The sequence below is a fragment of the Rhinopithecus bieti genome, unplaced genomic scaffold, assembly GCF_001698545.2.
Source record: "Rhinopithecus bieti isolate Rb0 unplaced genomic scaffold, ASM169854v2 scaffold_18466, whole genome shotgun sequence".
Taxonomy (NCBI): Eukaryota; Metazoa; Chordata; class Mammalia; order Primates; family Cercopithecidae; genus Rhinopithecus; species Rhinopithecus bieti.
In genome coordinates this window covers 640,719-646,493 of record NW_016809319.1, presented here as the reverse complement: position 1 = coordinate 646,493, position 5,775 = coordinate 640,719, and the positions used below count along the sequence as shown (strand labels likewise).

The window sequence follows — 5,775 nt, the reverse complement described above, 5'->3', positions numbered from 1 at the left end:
TAGACTTATTACTTTATGGTAGTATATTAATTTATATGAACTCTACTGAAATCAGCTATAGAGCTGGACGTTACTGGATTCTAGAGATGACATAATCTACATCTATATAGGTTTTGAATCTGTGCATACACAGAGAAGCTCAATAAATATTTGTTGGAAAAAAAGATCTGCTGCTGGAATTTAATTCAAAACCTCATAAGGCTCTCATTTTCTTCTTTGAGCTTGGGAATTTTGCCTTCACATAATCTATAGTTGATTGTATTTGAACTTACAGTACAGTGAGTACAGTGGAGAATTCAGGTACAGTAGAGGTTAACGAAGAACTGGCTTTCTAGTGAAAATGAAAACACCGAGGCCCTACTGGGATTCGAACCCAGGATCTCCTGTTTACAAGACAGGCGCTTTAACCAACTAAGCCATAGAGCCGACAGGTAAAAGGATGTTGACTATAGAATCTATTCCTGCTTTTAAGTAAACTATTCTTGGCATAACGTCTCTACGTTCTACCACAGTTTGCCGTGAGAAAAGGGGCAAACTCCAAAACTACGTTTTGCTTACTTAGAGGCACTGCGGAACTAATACAAACGAAAAAGTTTTTGGGCAGCTTAAATATTAGAACCGTTCATGCTTTAGTTAGTCCAAGGATAACCACACGTAAAAGTCAAGAGTACTCACTTTTTCCAAATGTGATAAAGTTTCCTAAAATTAAATTTTGCAGGTACTACTTTTTATCATTTTAATGATTCGTCGTTCGAATGTCCTAAGGGGAATCTCTAACAAAGGAACTCCACAAGAGACTCGTAGACTACCGAGTTGGGCATATGGTGTTCTGACAGTCATTTGCACTCAGGAGGCAGCTATTTGGAGGGCAGAGGACCAGAGCGTCAACCCCTTCCCAATGTGAGCATCACTCTAGAGATTATCTTCAGGGCTTATTTTTCTTTAGACTTGATCTCAGCTCGCTCTCACAACCAGTCAGGTTCTATTTTATAGTATCTTAGTTCTCTGGGCTGCACTTGGCAAGACAAGGGAGTCAATTTGAATGTGTCTCTGGGTTAGGAAAGGTTAATACATTTAAGCCTGATTAAAGGAAACATCTGGCCGGGCGCGGTGGCTCAAGCCTGTAATCCCAGCACTTTGGGAGGCCGAGACGGGCGGATCACGAGGTCAGGAGAGCGAGACCATCCTGGCTAACACGGTGAAACCCCGTCTCTACTAAAATACAAAACTAGCCGGGCGAGGTGGCGGGCGCCTGTAGTCCCAGCTACTCGGGAGGCTGAGGCAGGAGAATGGCGTAAACCCGGGAGGCGGAGCTTGCAGTGAGCTGAGATCTGGCCACTGCACTCCAGTCTGGGCGACAGAGCGAGACTCCGCCTAAAAAAAAAAAAAAGGAAACATCTGAACGTTCTCTGGAATCTCAATCTTGTTTCCAAAATGAATTATTTGAGCAATTAATTCTGAAGTTTCTACCATGATTTATAATTACAGAGCTCAGGGTGAAAATCAGAAATCACCTTCATTTCTTTGCCACAAAAGCAATAAGGAAAATTATCCTGGGATTTTCATTGGAATTCCTTTGGACCGCTAGATAAATTTTAGGGAGAACTGATAAACTTTTAATCCATACATATGGCATAACACTCCATTTATTCTTTTATTAAATTTATTCCTATAAATTTGATATTTACGTTATTATAAGTTATACTTTAAAATTTTTATTTCTACTTTTTTTTTTTGAGACAAGGTCTCTGTCACCCAGGCTGGAGTGCAATGGCGCGATCTCGGCTCACTACAACCTCCGCCTCCCAGGTTCAAACGATTCTCGTGCCTCAGCCTCCCGAGTAGCTGGAATTACAGGGTCATGTCACCATGTCCAGCTAAATTTGTTGTAGTTTTTGGTATAGACGAAGTTTCAGCATGTTGGCCAGGCCAGTCTCGAACTCCTGATCTCAAGTGATCTGCCCGCCTTGGTCTCCCACAGTGTTAGGATTACAGGCGTGAGCCACTGGGCCCAGTCCTTGTTTACAACTGGTGTTTAAAAGTATAATTCATTTTTATACTTACCCTGTATAAAGACACCTTTTTAAATTTAATTATTAATTCTAATAGTTTGTAGATTATTTTGAATCTTCCACAGACACAATTTTAATAAAGGATTAAATTTATGGGACAGATTTTAAAAATAAAGGAATTCACTTTCATTTCTTTCTGTTGCCTGAAATGAGGTTGACAGGAGACACAATAAAATCTGTTGTCACCAGTCAGTGCAACTAATTTAATAATAAAAGCTTAAAACAGCTACAACTTTGTATTACTTTTAGAAAAGTAAAAATAACAAATATTTATATTTGTAAAAACATTAACAGGGATTGGTAATATGTTTGAGGCTAACTCTGCTGCTTCATAAATAGAATAGTAAACAACAGACACACTGAATTCCCACACTTGAATCTTCTGTCAATATATGCCTTGGTAAATGACATGCTCAGGAATTATGAGAGAGTGAATAAACCAATTAGGCCTCCCAGATAGTTTTTTTTTTTTTTTTTTTTTCCCAATGGAAGCACCCAAAAGTTGAGGGGAAAAAATGGTTAAGACTGTAATTATTGGCAACTTAAATCAACAGAAATAGACAGATTATTCAAAACATATGTTGGGCTAATTGGACAGCCACTTAGGAAAAGAAAAGCTTCAAGGTATGAGACTAAAATAAATTCCAAATACAGGCAAATTGTAAAAGTAAAAAATGAAAAAAAAAAAACCCCACAATTATAATTACTATAAATGCCAAGACAGAAATTTTATATAACTTTGGTACAGAAAACTAATTTTTTACACAAAACTCAGAGACAATAAGAGTTTAACATAATTCACTGCATTAAACAACATTTTAAAAATTCCACTGGGATGTACTCTCATCCCCTCAAAAAGGCATAAACAAAGTGACAAAACATCAAGTAAAACTGGGGGGAAAATATTTGTAACTTATGTTTTAAAGAGTTAATTTTCTTCATTTCTATCTGTTGCCTGAGATAAGGTTGACAGCAGACACAACATAATCTGTTGTCGCCAGTTGGTACAACCTATTTAATACTAAAAGCAGCACAGAAGTAAGAAGTAAAGGAAGCTTAAAAATGAAACTATAGAAATACGGTGAGATAATGTCTTTAACCTATCAGATTGGCAAACAACAGCAAAACAAAAACAGTTGTTTGTGGTAGTGCTGCCGAACAGTACTTAAAGATGTTGAATTCGTTTTCTGTAGCTTCTGTAACAAATCACAGTACCACAAACTTGGTGGCCTAAAATAAGTGACTTCTTTTCTCACATTTCTGGAGGCCAAAAGTCCAAAATCAGTATCACCGGTCTGAAATCAAGGTGTTGGCAGGGCTGTGCTCCCTCCAGAGGCTCTAGGGAAGAATATGTCCTTGCCTTTTCCCAGCCTCTGGTGACTGCCCGCATTCCTTGGCTTGTGGTGGCATCACTCCTATCTGTGTCCCTGTGGTCACATTGCCTTCTCCTATTCTGTCACTGTATAATCTCCCTGTGCCTCTATTAAAGGTATTTGTGATGGTATTTGAGCTCCACTCGGATAATCCAGGATAATTTCCTCATCTTTAACTTATTCTCCAAAGACCCCATTTTTGGGGTTCTGTGCAAAATAAGGTAATATTCAGAGATTCCAGGAATTAGAATGTGTATATCATATCTTTTGGGGGCATTTTTCATTCAGTCACAGGCATTGACATCCTTATTCCTCCGTCTACAAACTATGTGATTTAGATGACTGCGGTTATGTGATTAATTGATTACAACTCCAATTTTCTTTTCTGTAAAATGTGGATTATATGAACTTCCTTATATATTATTGAGATTATTATATGACTCAATATATGTTAAGAATTTATGACAATATCTGGGGCTTAGTTGGAGCTAAATGACTGATAATTGTCATTATTACAATGTTCTGTGCTGGTAACAGTGTTGAGGAAACAGGTTCTTTCTGGGTCCTATAGGAGAATAAATTTGCAATATTTAGGGAAGGAGAATGAGGCAAGAGCCACCAAAATCATCATCACACACATACGTTTTGATTTAGCGATTGCACTCTTAGAAAGTTTTCTAATCCCATGCACCTATTAAATGTGGCTATACAAGTTAATTTATTGCAACGTCATTTATATTGTTAAAAAAGGCTGCTGAAATAAATTCAGATACATTCATAAAACTGAATGCTATGCAGACAAAACAAAGAGGGAAGAGGCTCTTTCTTTGTTGACATGGAAATTACTGCAACATACATAGAGTGAAAAAGGCAAGGTGTAATAGAATGGGTTTGGAAAGCATATTTATAGTGGAAAAAAAATAGTGTTTCTATTGGCTTGTATATTCAAAGAATATGCCTTGAATAGAACTCCAGATTTTAATATGGCTGGTTGCCCGAGGGGCCAGAATTGGGTGTCTGGTAGGATGGGGTGGGTACACAAATAGACTATCATTATGTACGTACTCTTAAATTTTTGTAATTTTGAATCATGTGAGTTGTACTTTTTGTATGACCATTTTTAAAACATAAAAAGGAACATACTCCCTTGGACATGAAGTCTTATATATGACTGATGGCAGTCTGATTTTACAGCTACTATTTGGTTTTCAACCTACCATTATCAGGATTAAACACCTAACTTGCGCTCGCAGTGGAAAACGTTTCTCTTGCAAACCTCGATGAGCTTTAGATATCCGTAGTCATTTTGCAATAAATTTGGCAGCGGTGGGATTCGAACCCACGCCCCCGAAGAGACTGGAGCCTTAATCCAGCGCCTTAGACCGCTCGGCCACGCTACCACACTAGTAGGCTCTCAGAACTCATCTTAATGATTTAAGAGACACAAGATTATTCTGCGTTTTATTACTTTCTTCTCAGAGCATTTCTACACAAATGATTCCGTAGTGGTCTCAACCACCGATAAAATCTGTAAATAGGTTCCTTGTCCCAGTCCCTTGTCCTGCATCTGAGATTTGTATTTGCTTCCGGTCCTGTTTCTGATACCTGAGAGTAAAAGGACAGGAAACCGGTACCTAATGTCCAACAAATCTCAAGAGAATCGGTTCTTAAGAACATGATTAGAAATCACCGCCTAGGCCGACGCAGCACGGGGTCTCTGAGGACTCTGAGATAGAGTCTCCAGTTTGTCAGCTGCGTTTGGGGGTCTGGAGCAAGATGTTATTTTTAATGTTGGCAACCAGAAAACAGAGGAGCTCTCATCCCGATCCACCCGGAACTCGCGTCTTGGTTTGTGTGTCTGTGCGTGATTTCCTCTTGTGAAAGGGGTGGAAAGAACTATGCAAACAGACCTGCTTTTTTTGCTGAATGTGTTCATGACCTTAGTTTTCAAAGTTCAGGGCAAGGACCAGTTTGTATTTGGTGCGGAGCTTCACACCCTCTCCGGACACTAAGAGGATGTGTCGCCTGCTCACTGCAACCCCACAAATGCCGTCTGGGCTGGCACTCCGACCTCTTCTCCCCTGTTGCAGCCCCAACGCCGCTCATCTTCTTATTTAGTCTCACCTGTCCCGTTAGATGCTGCCCCTTTTTAAAGGAGCCCCAGTTCGACTATTTCAAATGCCAGCAGCTCCACTTAATAGCTGCAGGGTCATTGGCAAGGCACTTAAGCTCACTGGATCTCACTTTCCTCATATGTAAAACCAAGACAATAAAACTTGCCTTTAAAAATTATAGCAGAATGTTTTGATACAATGGATTTGGGGGCTCGG

The 5,775-nt window shown here is 39.3% G+C and overlaps 2 non-coding genes across 2 annotated transcripts; both read right to left on the bottom strand.

Annotated features, from left to right (window-relative positions):
* Positions 1-352: 352 nt before the first annotated feature.
* TRNAT-UGU (transfer RNA threonine (anticodon UGU)) lies at positions 353-426 on the bottom strand. Its single transcript has one exon. It is a non-coding gene; the product is annotated as a tRNA-Thr (tRNA).
* A 4,337-nt stretch (positions 427-4,763) lies between these two features.
* On the bottom strand, positions 4,764-4,845 carry TRNAL-AAG (transfer RNA leucine (anticodon AAG)). The gene has a single exon. It is a non-coding gene; the product is annotated as a tRNA-Leu (tRNA).
* Between the last annotated feature and the right edge of the window lie 930 nt (positions 4,846-5,775).